The sequence below is a fragment of the Mesocricetus auratus genome, unplaced genomic scaffold, assembly GCF_017639785.1.
Source record: "Mesocricetus auratus isolate SY011 unplaced genomic scaffold, BCM_Maur_2.0 Super-Scaffold_15014, whole genome shotgun sequence".
Taxonomy (NCBI): domain Eukaryota; kingdom Metazoa; phylum Chordata; class Mammalia; order Rodentia; family Cricetidae; genus Mesocricetus; species Mesocricetus auratus.
The window spans coordinates 36972017-36986161 of NW_024429186.1; the positions used below are offsets into that span (position 1 = coordinate 36972017).

General features: G+C 47.3%; 1 long non-coding RNA gene across 2 annotated transcripts; it reads right to left on the reverse strand.

Annotated features, from left to right (window-relative positions):
* Positions 1 to 525: 525 nt before the first annotated feature.
* Positions 526 to 9994, reverse strand: LOC106021352. 2 transcript variants are annotated; one of them, XR_001196651.3, is made up of 3 exons: positions 9779 to 9994; positions 9316 to 9444; positions 526 to 894 (listed from the first exon to the last, which is right to left on the reverse strand). It is a non-coding gene; the product is annotated as an uncharacterized LOC106021352 (long non-coding RNA). The 2 variants fall into 2 exon arrangements; XR_005876425.1 differs by lacking the exon at positions 526 to 894 and adding an exon at positions 6758 to 7068 and having other exon boundaries at positions 9779 to 9989.
* Positions 9995 to 14145: the final 4151 nt, after the last annotated feature.

Sequence of the window (14145 nt, forward strand, 5' to 3'; positions counted from 1 at the left end):
TTGGTCTGGTGGTCATGAGACTGGCCCATACTACGGTCCATATGTTAGGATTTTGCTCCAGCCACAGTCAGAGTACTCTTGAGATAAAGAAACAGGTTCGACAAGAACACATTGCCGGACCTTGCTTTCCGATTCTGAAATTCCCTGACTGAGTTTCTGAGCTTAAATTAGTCAGTGTGGGGTTCTAATTAATTGAAGTCTGGTCTGCCAAAACAGGTGAATTGTGACACTGGTGCGTATAGCCACAGGCCTTTGGGGTGACCAAGGGATGGTGTGGTAGGTAGTAGTAGGGCTAGGACTCATAGTGTTTCCATGTTTGTGATTAAGAGCCTTTTGAGGGCTGATGAGATGGCTCATCAGGTAAGGGAGCCGGTTGCCAAGACTGAAGACCTCAGTTCTATTCCCAGGACTGACATGATGGAAGGAAAGAACCCTTAAGTTGTCCTCTGACCTCTACATGTGTACCATGGTGCACACCCCCCCACACACACCACACCCCCCCCAAACATACACACACACACCAAATAGGAACGTAATTTTACAAATTTAAAGATCTCTTCTAGTACTAGGTAGGGTTAGGGGCTGAACCCAGCCTGGGCCACCACATGCCATCTGGAATTCTTGTGACTCCAAATTCTCAATTCACACTTGACCTTCAGGATGTCATGAAGATGTCTGTCAAGTCAGGGGAAGAGATTGGAGACTTTGCTAGTTTGATGGCTTAACTTTCAAACACTTGGACATATGGAAGCTGGCCTCTGCTGGCCTCTTCTCTGTGCTTCAAAATGTCCCTGGGTGGGTTTATGGTCCCTGGTCCACTGATGCCTTGCTCCCACTTACATCACTGGTAAGCTGAGTCTTGTCTCTGAAGAGCTCCACTCTCTCCCAGTAGGCCTGCAGGTGATAGACAGACTTAATGGGTGGCAAAGCCAACAGACTCAAGGCCTTGGTGAATCCCAAGATCTGCCTGTGCCTTAAAGTCCAACCCCTTAGCCCCAGCCAGGCCCGGCGGGCCATCTGATAGCCCTGCATTCTCCCAAATATATCCTTTGGGCTTTGTATCTTGAGGTCTGGGATCCTCTAGAGCAGTGGTTCTCAACCTTCCTAATCCTGCAACCCTTTAGTACAGTTCGTTATGTTGTAGTGATCCCAACCATAAAACTATTTCATTGCTATTTCATTACTATAATTTTGCTAATGTTATGAATTGTGAACATCTGTATTTTCTGATAGTTTTAGGTGACCCCTGTGAAATGGTTGCTCAATCCCCAAAGGGGTCATGACCCACAGATTGAGAACTGCTGTTCTGTGGGCACACAGGTCATGCCTTACAGAGAGGCAGGATGGGTTTCTGAGTGACTGAGGGAATCTGGAAAACTCAGTAGTCTTCCAAATTAACAGGTCCCTACCATGGCCCCTGCCTTCTGAGCTGAGGCCTGAAACGTCTCTACAGGTACCAAAGCCTCTCGCTCCTTTTAGTTCTTGCACCTACCCTTTTGCACACGCAGGAAATGGGGGACCGGGAAGTGACGATGACAGAACAACAAGACTTTTCAGACTGCTGACAGGGAGGTCTTGCATGGGGGGGGGGGCAGAGAGAGGAGGAGAGAAGGAGGGGAAGAAGAGAGGGAGGGGAAGAAGAGAGGGAGGGAGGAGGGCTAGCCTTAGTGGGAGGTACTGCTGTGTACAAGGAACATTTTCTTTCTGGACACCCTGACAGTGGGACCAGCTGCCTTCCTAAGAAGGGGTATGGGTGGGAAGTGCAGCTTGTTCTGTGCAGCCTGACTTACAAGTTCCTGGTCTGTTTAGAAGTCATACAAAGCCGGGCGGTGGTGGCACACACCTTTAATCCCAGCACTCGGGAGGCAGAGGCAGGCGGATTTCTGTGAGTTCGAGGCTAGGCTGGACCGACAGCCTCCAAAACAATACAGATAAACCCTGTCTCGTAAAACCAAAAAAAAAAAAAAAAAAAGAAGTCATACAAATAGGGTTGTTGGGTAAAAACAGAAAATCCAGTGACATTAGGATTTCAGACATTTTAGTCATCATGGGAGTCACATATCACTCTCTCTCTCCTTCTTTCTCTCTTTTCTTTCTTCCTCTGTCTCTCTCTGTCTCTGTCTCTCTCTCTCTCATACACACAAAGGAGGATACTTATACTAAAACATATATGATGGAGGATATTTATAGTAAAAAAAAACACTTTGCATTGCTTGAAGCTGTTTTCAATTTTTGTGACATCAGAGGGTCCTGCCCTCAAATTAAACACCTTGTGCTGGTGTCCCCAAGATAAGCCAAGTGACACCAGCCCAGGTGGTCCAGAGGACCTGTGTTAAGTCCTGAGTGAATGCTCTTCCTGAGTGAATGCTCTCCCTGAGTGAATGCTCTCCCTGAGTGAATGCTCTCCCTGAGTGAATGCTCTCCCTGAGTGAATGCTCTCCCTGAGTGAATGCTCTCCCTGAGTGAATGCTCTCCCTGAGTGAATGCTCTTCCTGAGTGAATGCTCTCCCTGAGTGAATGCTCTCCCTGAGCTGTCTCACTGCCGAAGCCCTGGCAGGGCTTCTTTCTTTGAGGGTGGTAGGGGGCAGGGAGGGGGTGGAGTGAGTCTGGCCCTGTAGAATCAGCTGGACAGGGAGCTTGTGGGAGATGCAGAGGTGACCTGTCTTCAGACCCTCGCGTTTTAGGTGTGAGGATGTTGGTGTTGTCTTGCCAATAAGCAAAGTCAGGAGAGCTGACGCCAGGAGCCACTCTGAGCCTTGTCTTCTGTATTTTACTCTGCCAGAACCATGGAAGGAGCCAAGAGGAGAGTTACTAAGTCTGGGAGGATGAAGCCAAGTGAGTTATCCATTTAGGGAGCAGTCTGGGCCACAGGCTCAATTTCGGAACCAGAAGGCAAATGTCATATAAAGCTACTTGGCAGCAGGGTTGAAGATAGAGAGGAGATCCGCAGCAGGGCCTCAAGCCCTCTCCTGCCACTGATCAGCGGGACAGAAGACCGTGCTCAGAGTTCAGGGTGAGCTGGGTGGCCCCAGCAGACCTAAGCTAGGAACAGACTCGAAGTATAGGCTCTAAGATGCACTGGCAACTGTTCTACTTCCTTGGAGGAGAAAATCAGAGAGATGGGCAGACCTTGGCATGTATTTGGATTTTGTCCAGGGTTAGTGGCACTGAGCTCCTAAAACCCATGATAATAGTGAGACTGAGGGTTGTGGGTAGCTTCACAATAGAGGCTGAAAGAAAGTCCAAGGGTGTGATATGCTGGAATTTGAACCCGAAACACCCTCAGCCGGCTTGTGTTTTGAAGGCATGATGCTATTTTCAAAGCTATGGAGCTACTGGGAGATGGGACCTGGCTGGCAGAAATTGGTCTTTGGGATGGGTCTTTGAAGCTTAATTTAAGCATTTGGCCCCCTGGGTTATTAGATGCAAAAAGAAATTGTAGGGAATTTTCAAATTTATAATTTGGGGGTCAGAAGTACTCATGGCATCTTGAGATGTGGGACTGATATCTGAAGTAGGAGGGATTCTGTGGTTCTTAAACTGTGGCACCAGTTGGGGGATTCTGAGCAGTGACTGTTAGGATTGAACGAGTTGTTAAGATTTCCACTTGGAACCAGGCATAGTGATGCGCTCCTTTAATCTCAGCACTTGGGAAGCAGAGGTAGGCAGAACTCTGTAAGTTTACTGACAGTCCGGTCTACGTGGTGAGTTCCAGGACAGCCAAAGCTATATCATGAGACCCTGTCTTGAAAAAAAAAAACAACAACAATAATAGACGAAGATTTTTAGATGGCATTCAGAGAGTTTGACAGTTGGTTGAAGTGAGGGGGGGACAGCCAAAGCTACATCATGAGACTCTGTCTTGAAAAAACAACAACAACAATAATAATAATAGAAGATTTTCAGTTAGTATTCAGAGAGTTTGGCAGTTGGTTGGGGCGAGAGGAACCCCTGCATTCAGTGTCAGTGCCCTGAATAAAAACCTGCCTTAGGCATCTAAAGTTCCTCATAGAGAGGCAGTCAATATGGGAGGCTAACCAACTGGGTAGAAGCTAGGTTCAGATAGGCGTCCTTAGACACACAGACAATGGAAATGACCCTTTGCTGGTGGTCGTTGAGCACCCAACTGAGGAGCGGATCCTAAAAGGCTGAACACGGCTGGGTGGGAAGCTCTTGCAGAAAGGATACAGGCAGATGAAATGTGGGAAGGCAGAAATGACTCTTGCAATATAGGGCTAAGAAAGTTACCCAGAAAGATATGGACTCAAGTCCCTAAGCCATCGAATCACACAGTAAGTTAAATATCTTAGCACTGCGCTGACTGAGAGCAGGTCCTCTACTGGTCTTCAGTGTGAGGACCATTTGCAGTAAAATGCAAAAGGTAGTTCCCTGGTTTGTGTCTGAGAGCAAGGACATCATGGCAATGACTGGCCAGGATTTTACTTTCTTTTAACATTTAAAAGTTTTTACTTTACTTGTATACGTGTATGTGTCTGTCAGTGAGTGTACACACATGCCTGCAGGTGCCCATGGAGACCAGAAGAGGCCACTGAATTCCCCAGAGCTGGAATTACAGGCAGTTGTGAGTCACTGCTCGCCCGTTGTGTCTCCTTGCGGGGTATAGTAAATGCAGGGATCTGCTAGGCTCTGCTTCTCGGCTAAAGGTCAAAGCTGAAAATCCGGCTTCCCTGCCATAGCTCCGGTCAGCTTGTTAAGTACGTCTGTTTATACAAGTGCTGGAGTGAGTACCGCTCTCTCAGGCTCTGACATACACCCTTGTGGTCTCCATAGCTTGCTTTTCAGGGAAGCTCAGCAAACCACAAAAAGACTCACTCTGTTTCTTCCTTCTTTACTCAGTGTTTTTTTTAAAAAACAAGACAATGAACTGTTTCTCTCGATGTTGAAATACCTTCTCTTGCAGCTCCCCCCGGCAGCAGAAAGCTTAGCAGAGAACACAGGCCCCCGGACAAGAGGAGGCACACCCAGCCCCTGTGTTGAACTTAGTCTTGCCCTTGCCCAAATCAAGGTCTACGCCAGTTCTCACCTCAAGTGCAGCAACACCTAGAGGGCTGCTGATCTAACGCTGAGAAGACTCCTGCCCTCAAACTCTGCACTACACAAGCCTGAATCCTTCCCTAGAAACATCCATCTGTCTGGGCCCAGTCATGCCCACTGCCTAGAGCAGAGCTGGTCTCTCATCGCCGCCGAGTGCTATGGAGAGGGTGGATGCTAGCAGACTTACCTTGGTGCTACTTTTGCTGATTCTAATAGACAATGAGACCAGATCTAGGTCTACTTCCTATGTCCACTTCAGAGCCCATTCTTCATGTTTAGGGATGCTCACTCTTGTTTTTTCTTAGGAGCTGAGGTAAGCAATGCTCTTTTTTAAGTGTCCAGAAAACCAAATACACTGTGTCCTGTCTTTTCTTTTCTCTTTTCCTTCCTTTTTTCTTTCTTCCTTTCTTCTATTTTTTCATTATCAGAGTAGATTTGGATAATCAGGCTTTGTTTTTTCCTCCTCACCTTTGGCCCATTTTCCCAGCAGCCTCCACTCCCCACACACACCTGCAGCAAACCCTGACTAAATCATCAGGCTTCCTTGGTTCAGGAGCTCTTAGACCTGTAGCGAGTGCTGCCTTGCTGCAGCCACAAAAACAAACCACCCTTTGTTGGAGTAGTGACCGAGGGACACATGCCCAGGACTGCCACTGCTTCCATTGGCTCTGACCCACCAACCAAGCTCCTTGGCACTTAAGCAGGACCAGCAGGATCACCATGCCTTGAGGTCTGAGTACCTTTGAGATGTAGCCCTGGGTGCCCTGCAGGGTGGGAGAGCAGGAACAGTGACATCGAAGGCTGGGGAGGGTTTGAGGGCTGAGAGGACTGTGTGGACATTGTTAGCGACGACATAGCTGCTTCTCATCCTCAGATTGCTGGAGTTGGGGTGACTGGAGGGGAGAGTACTGAAACTCCTTCAGTAGGTGGATTAGACACACACACACACACACACACACACACACACACACACACACACACACACACACACCCTGGTGAGGATGGAAGTTGAACTCAGCCCAGAGATGTGTGTTGTGTGTTCTTGTTTGCCAGTCTACATGACTGGTTGTCAAAGATGCTAAAATCTTGTCTGCAGGTTCAGCCAACAACTTCCTCCACCTTAGTGATCAGGAACAGACGCAGCATGGGGTAGCCTAGAGTCAACCCAGAATCTCAAGGCCCTGAGGTGACCTGGGGTCTCCTTTAGTCATTTATTTAGTGAATAAAAGTGTCATTTAAAGGGTTGGGTGCAGAATGGAGTGCAGGTGCTGCACCCTCAGTGGAGAGTGAATTTTGAGTGAAGGAGTGAAGGAATGATGTATTAGTCCAGGTATATGAAAGACGGCAGACAAGGACCCTGAGTCGCAAGCAATGGATTGCCCCATGTGCCTGAGTAGAGGGAGAAGGAGGTGACAGACAGAAGGTGAAGGTCAAGAAAGAGCAGGCCTGGAACATGGGGCTAAGATTACTGTAGCCTCTGGCTTCCTGTGTATAAGACGAGAGTCTCAGGGGGATGGGAGGGAGACTCGGAACCGGGAGGGGGTAGTGAAGCATGCCCAGTTACCTGACTGGTAAGAATCAACTGTAAATAGTACAAAATAGGAAGAAGATGACTGAGGTAATAATCCAGGTTGGCACAACAGCACCTTACGGTTTAGTCTGGACTTGAGTCTGTACTTTATTGTATATGACTCAAATCTCCTGGAGTAAGCGAATCTCTGTCCTTCTGCGTCCTCACCTCTAAAATGTCGAGCTCCTCATAGGATGAAATGAGTGAATGCTTACACAGGGCCTGGCCCATCACAAGTGCTTGTTGTTTCTGCTGCTGCTGCTGCTGCTGCTGCTGCTATATCAGAGGTGACTGGAGAGTGGTCAAGGCCTTAAGGGGGAAATAGCGTCAATACTGAAGTCATCATGGTTAGAATGGTGAATTGTAATCCTTGTGCTTGGGGACCAGAGGCAGGAACCTCAACTATACATCAAGTTCACGGCCAGCTTTGACTATATGAGACCCTGTTTTGAAACAAAAGCAAACATAAACACCATTGAAGCCTCAAACTGTAAATTCATTCATAGAAGCTGGAAGACAAACTGTGGGGACTGGCGAGGAGTGTCAGGAAAAGCTGGAGGTCCCGGATGAATGGGTAGTCTGGGGTGAGGTGAGAGTGACCATGAACACTCACTGGGAGGCCAGTCTGCGGGAGAGCAGTGGTGGGTGGGTTCTGGGTAGAATGAACCCAGGCAAGGAAACTAGGACATAAGGAGTTGGAATCCAGGCAGACCAAAGATCAAGATTTCATACTCAGGACGTAGCCAACCAGGGCAGCTTGAAGCAAGTACCCGGTGCCCACATCTTATTTCAAGTGTGAGGAAGGCTTCTTAAAGAGCGATTTCGCCTTCCATCAAAGCAGAAAACAGGACAGCTGCTAGCATTTTCCAACTTTGAGATATGAGGTAGGGGACTCAGTGGACAGGGCTTATGATGCAGGCTTGGGACTACTGCCTGGGGAGAGACTTAAACCCACTGCAGCCTGGGGAGGTTCCAAGGACCAAGAGATACTTAACAAAACCCACTAGTGTATTTAGATTAGAGATAGCATCTCAAAATGTTGGCCAGACATCCCTGCTTCTAAGCCAGAGACACTGAGGACTTGAGGACAAGTTCTTGTGTGGAATATGGAATAGCAGAGCCCCAAGAGCTTGTGAAGCATGTGGGCCAACAGTCTCCCCAGAACGGTACACTTGTCAGTCGTTGTGATGGTGCTACTTTTGCTGATTCTAATAGACAATGAGACCAGATCTAGGTCTACTTCCTATGTCCACTTCAAAGCCCATTCTTCATGTTTAGGGATGCTCACTCTTGTTTTTTCTTCTTTCAATATACCTGAATATCTGGTTCTTAGGTGAGGGGCTAGGAAACAGGCTCTCAAAACACAGCCAATCAAACAAATGAGAGGTGACCAGTCATCTACCCAAACATATTAAGGAGAATCATAGTTCCTTGAAGATGTTTGATTCTAGTGTATGGACCTGTGAGTATGCTCCCTTACAGGGATATTTGAAGTTGCTAGCTGTCTGTCCCTGAAATAGATCCAGTTGGTCCCAGTGTAATCACAGGGGTCTTTAGCAATGGAAAAGAGAAGCAGCAGAGGAATTATAATTAGAAGGAGATGTGCTTAAAGAATGAATGGTTAGAGGGCTACAGTGCCGGTGGCCTTGAAGACAGAGCAAGGGGACTATGAGTCAAAGAATGTGGCCAATCTCACGAAACTGGAAAAGGAAAGGAAACCAAATCTCCCTTGGAGCCTTCAAAAAGAAAAAAGACCCTGGCATCACTGACTTTTAGCTTGGCGAGATCCAATTTGGACTCCTGACCTTCAAATTATAAGAGAATTAATTGGCATCATCAAACTCACTAAGTTTGTGGTAGTTTGTTACAAAGTGACAGAAAATGAATATCCCAAGCTGGATATGTGTTCTGTGTGGAGAGCCCAGTGCTACACTATGTGTGGTTCTTATCCTTATTGTCCAACTGTACCTACCTTCTGGGTTTCAGCCATCCAGAAGATTCACCGTTACTTTGATAGTCCCTGTACCTGAACTCTACCAATGTTCCAGATGCTACTTGGAAAGGTCATCAGATTCTATATAGGTCCCTCAGGAGGCTCAGCCTGCTCATGGGTGGATGGAATGTTCAAAGGCTATATGAAGCAGGTTGGTGATTTGCGAACTGGGAAACTAGTCTGTGATTCCATGTACATGTATGACTCTCTAGACTTTGAACCAAGGACTCTGGATGCATGCATGGCTTCTCCTTTTAGGGCATTGACCACAGTCTTCAGCTATAGCTTCATATATGCAAATGTCCTTCTCCTACTAGATTTGAAGCTTCCTTGAGGCAAGGATTGTGACTTTAGTATTTATCTTTCTAACCTTCATAGGGAGAAGCTGAACTGGAGATAAGAGCAGGTTCTGAAGACTAGAAGGTAGGGGGATACCACAGGCTGCCAAGACCTCTGACTCCATGGCCTGGCTCGTCCACGGCCCCCAGACTTAGACTCTGACGACAGTCTGACCATACTTACTCCTTTAAATACAGTGCATAGTGAGCACTTATTGGAGACATATTTGTCATAGTTTCCCATCTTGGTATTTTTTAGGTTACTCATGACTACTACTAGATCATTCTAGCTCGTGGTTTCACTGGCCTGCCTCGCACAAGGTGATCAGAATAGTTTCCCAAGGCCCTGAGGGACCTACCTTCCCTATGTCAAAGAACCCCTTGGAGTCTTCATTCTGGGCCCTCTGGTAATCCTAGCTCCTCCACAGGTCCATTTTGTCTGTACTCTGCTCCAAGCAGGACACTCTCTGGAAACTTGCTGTCCTCACCTGTGGGGCAACAGAGTCAGGACAAAGAACTATAGGGCAGAGGGACCTGGATGTGATGACCCAACAAACAGCCAGTAGAGCAGGCTCTCCTCTCTCATTGGCACAGCCTGCCCTATTGCTCTGGGCCTCTTTAGGTAAACAAGGGAAAGAAAACAATGTCTATGGGCTACAAAAACGAACCTGTCAGGAAAGGAATGTTATTGCCAAGTGTTCTCAGAGGGCAGGACAAACAAAGAAGGTGAAATTTAACTTTAACATCAGGACTCTGGTTCTCAGCCACGGTCCCCAGGAGACCTATGGTCCCCAGCACAGGCCTAGAGCCCTTTCAACCTACCCCCTCCCTTGTCCAGGGTTAGCTTGGCTTGTTTCCTCCGACTGGGTGAGTGGCTTCCTAGGAAACAGCCAGTGGGGGGCGGAGGCTGCTAGGATTCAGGATGCTGGCAGGCCAGGCTCCATGAAGGCTGCTGGCGAGTCCTTTCAGAGGTGGCATTCCCATCTCCAAGGAGGCGATCACGTCAATAAAGGACGTTCGGCATCTTGCCCTCTCGGCTGGCAGAGAGGTCCCATGGCAACTGGAGCTGTGATCTGCATATGACAGCACATTGCTGCTATTCAGGACTTTTCTTTCCCTGCTTTCTTTGAAACAGGCTTGCCCTATATCCAAGTTCCCTGTGAGCCTCATACAATGAAAACAGCAGTTGACAGGTTCCCTGTAACTTGTGAAATCTGAGTGCATCTGAGGGGAGAAAGAGCGCTCATTACTGAAACACAAAACGAGCCCCTTTCAAGGCACAGCGCGTCGGCCCTTCCGTTTGCCGCCGCTGACCCCACTGCCCTTCCGTGCACAATGAGCGCAGAGGAGAAGGGAGAGAGAGGTCTTTACTCCTCAGGTTGCCAATTGATCACCCTCCTAACCCCTATGGGGGCTTCGTGGCCCAAACAATTCGGGTGACAGAGGTCAGGGCTCCAGCCTCTTCCTCTGGGGGATCTTAGCTCTCCCTGCAGGGACTTTCCCAGGTGAAACAAAGGCGAGCTCCCAGAGTCTTAAACATGCTCCAGTTGATGACACAGAGGAGAAACAGGGAAGGGAAATGAAAGGTGCCCAGAATCACAACACTGGACCTCCAGCCCCTTGCCAAATCAGACCCAAAGCACTGTTTGTACACTCTGGGATGGGGCCAGGTGTTGCAGAGACCCAGCTACATCCAAACTCCAACATGGCAGCCGATACCTGACATCTGGGTCAGGGAAAGGAAGCCGTGTGTGTTAGGGGTGGATAACTATTTTGCTCACACTATGACCCCCACCCCTTCAGTTAGCACACTTCTAATATCCAGAATATCAGAAGAAGATGAAAGAGAAGAAAAGGGGGAGAGAAAGAAGAAATTTAGAAGAATAAGAAAGAGATTTATTTCTTTTTTGAGGTAAGCTTCCAACAGATAAAGTTTCAAAGAAAGCCTGTGGAGAATGGCTGCCTGGTCCAGCAAGGGCGCTAGGGAGATCCAGCTCCATCCCTGGAACATACACAAAGCAACAGAGTTTTTCTGTGAGAACAACGCACAGTCCAGCCTTCCAAAGAAGAAGGGATGGTTGAAAGGATGGGCCACTACTTCTAGAAACAGTATTTGATGGTACACACACAATCTTGTTGTGTCAGTGATCTGGGATAGGTTACTGAAGGCTAGCAGGCAATCTTTTAATGTTGGATTTCTCATTTTAGCATCAGGAGACAAATTGTGCCAGTTACAACTCTACTTCCATTTTGCCAATACCAACCCTTCTTGCTAGAATATTCTCACCAATTCCTACTGATCCCTTCAGTTACACATCAAGTGCTACAGTCAACATACACACCCAGGCCTTAATGCTTCTCACTGTGTTGTGATGATCTGTTTACTTAAAGAATTTTAAATTTTCATTCTGTGTGTATGTGTGTATGTGTGTGGTACGCACGTGAGTGTGTGTAGAAAGAAGGGGTCAGTTTCAGGTGTTTTTCTCTATTATTTGCTTTTTTTTGTTTTTGTGATTTTTAAATTATTTTTGAAACAGGGTCTTTCACAGAATCCAGACCTCACTGGTTGATTGGATAGGCTGTTTAGATAGTTCTAGGGATCTACCTGCCTCTGCCTCTGCCCCTGTCTTCCATGTTGGCTGTCATATGGGTGCTGGGGCTCTGAACTGAAGTCCCATGCTTGTGTGGCCAGCACTTTACCCACTGGGCCATTGCCGCGGTCCTCTGTTTACTTGTTTTATGTGTGTGTGTGTGTGTGTGTGTGTGTGTGTGTGTGTGTGTGTGTGACATGACAATGATGTCTTAAAGTATAGGGTCAACCACTTTGTTCATCTTGATGTCGCTGGTGGTTGTCTTTCGAACAATTGCCCCAAGAACCAAACTGATCACGGTCAGGGTGATTACTATTACTATTTGTTGCTTCCAGTTTCTAGATTGGGTTTTATTCAATCACCAAAGCCTATCACATTACATAACTCCATTCACATCATGTAAACAGGACCCCTGCAGCAAAGCAACATCTCAGCTCTGCTTATGGAATGCCTTTGAAAGGCCAAGCACAATGGTGGAATCCAAGGACCAAACCACATGAAAGAAACAGCAATGACATATCTCAAGGATGTCCAGCTTGCTGATGTGTCAGGAATCTTAGGAAGAGAGAGGTGTGTGGACTACAGTCATTAGGAGAGGCATGCATGGTGAGGAAGGTAGAGCTTGAACTATCCATGATATCCACGAACAACAATGGAAATGTTCAAAACAATATGCAGAGCGCAGAGACTTAGGGTAGTGAAGTTACTCTGCAGGATCCTATAAAGGTGAATACAGACCCTAATGCACTGTCCAGATTCACAGAATGTGCAACTTCAAGTCCTTGCAAACTGTGGATGTCAAGTGGCAAGGCTGGGCCAATGTCAGCTCAGTGATTGTTAAAAAATGTACCACTCTAGCAGTCAATGTTGATATTGTGTACCAGAGCATGGAACATGGGAACTCTTTATTTGATGCTCAGTTTTACCGTGAGTCTTAAACGTCTCGAAAAAATAGTCTGTTAAAATATGGAGAAAGCATGAGTTGATTGGGGACAATAATTAGAAATATATGTTGCAAAAGAAGCAAGAACTTCTGTCAGTAACAGTGGCTTGTGCCCAAGGTGATACTAGAAGAGGGTGAGAGTGGACAACAGCCCCAGAGGGAAAAGACCCAGGTCCACTCCCCATTGCCATGGGAACACGATGGCGTAAAGCAGCATTATCCAAACTGATTTGTCTATTTATTTTTATTTTTTGGTGTGTGTTTATATGTATTGGGGTGTGTGTACCTGTGTCTGGAGCCCCAGTGATGCCTCTGTCTCTGTTCTCAGAAGTGCTGGAGTCACAGGCATGTAGTCACACCCACATTTTAAGGCTGGTATTAGAGACTCAAACTCAGGTCTTCAAAGAGTTCTTGCCTACAGAGCCATCTCCAGGTCCCTATAGCTTGTGTCTTATAAACAATTTTTATAACATTAAAAAAATCAATTGTTTTAAGACAGGGTATCACTATGGAGTCCTGGCTGGGCTCTAATTCACAGAGACCTTCCTGTCTCTGCATCCTGGATGCTGAGATTCAAAGTGTACACATTCACACCTGGCTTGGAGTAATATTCTAAGGGGTAAAACTGACACAGGCATGCCAAGCCATCATGAAAATACATAGGGTGGAAGCATGAATCAGTCTGGCCAACACGTATGCAAGACAATCACTAATGTGTGGGTTTGAGATGTAAACAGTAGTAGGATCAGAAAAAAGGGAGGGGTGTCTCTCTTGATGCCCCTGCTGTCCCTGATGTTGCAACTCTGCCACACTGCTGCCCTTGGAATTACTGCAGGGCTGAGTCAGTTGATCAAGCAGAGTGGCAGATTCCACCTTAGTGTGAGAAAGAACTTGTTGAAGGCACGGTTTTTCCAACAGCAGCCCAGATGTGTTTATAGAGTAGTGAGCCTCCTGTTCTGGAAGAATCCACGCCCTGGAAGCTGAATCCCGGACCAAGCCCCCCCCCCCCCAGGGCTCTCAGATCCTACTATTAGGAGTAGAGGATGGAGAGGAGGGGAAATCCACACAATCACAGGAACCCCATATCTGATTTTTAAAATTGATTGGCATTGTCCTCTGAGTTTTCACCATCACCGCCCCCAGGCCTTTTGATTGCCATGTTTGCTAAATTACAGGCATGTTACAGATGGCCAAAATCAACATGTGGGAAAATAAAGGGCGTACTTCAAGGGCAAGAGCTGCCTGCTTTTAGAAGAACGAGGTTTACTCTCGAGGGCTGTGCAGAAACTCCCCACCAGCAAGGCTTGGCTTTGACAGAACAGGATCACTGCCCTCCCTGGGTTATAATGAGTCTTCCTTAGACTTCTGAACAAATGGCTCTGAGGTCACCTTTTGCCAGAGGAAGCATGAACCTTCCAGGAGGGAATTAGATTGGCCCCTGATAAGGCAGCATCCTGTCTGACTCCCTGGCCACACCCTCACAGCTGGGCCAGCTGTGGTCTTTGCTGACTTCAAAGAAACGGCTTCCCTTGGACCCACATCAAGGACTTAAATGAGAAAAGGGTCCTCTGACCTTTCTAGTGAAGGATGGGACCACCTTTGTGGGGGGCGGTGTGCGTGCGTGTGTGTATTTTTCCGGTCACTATTATATTTTC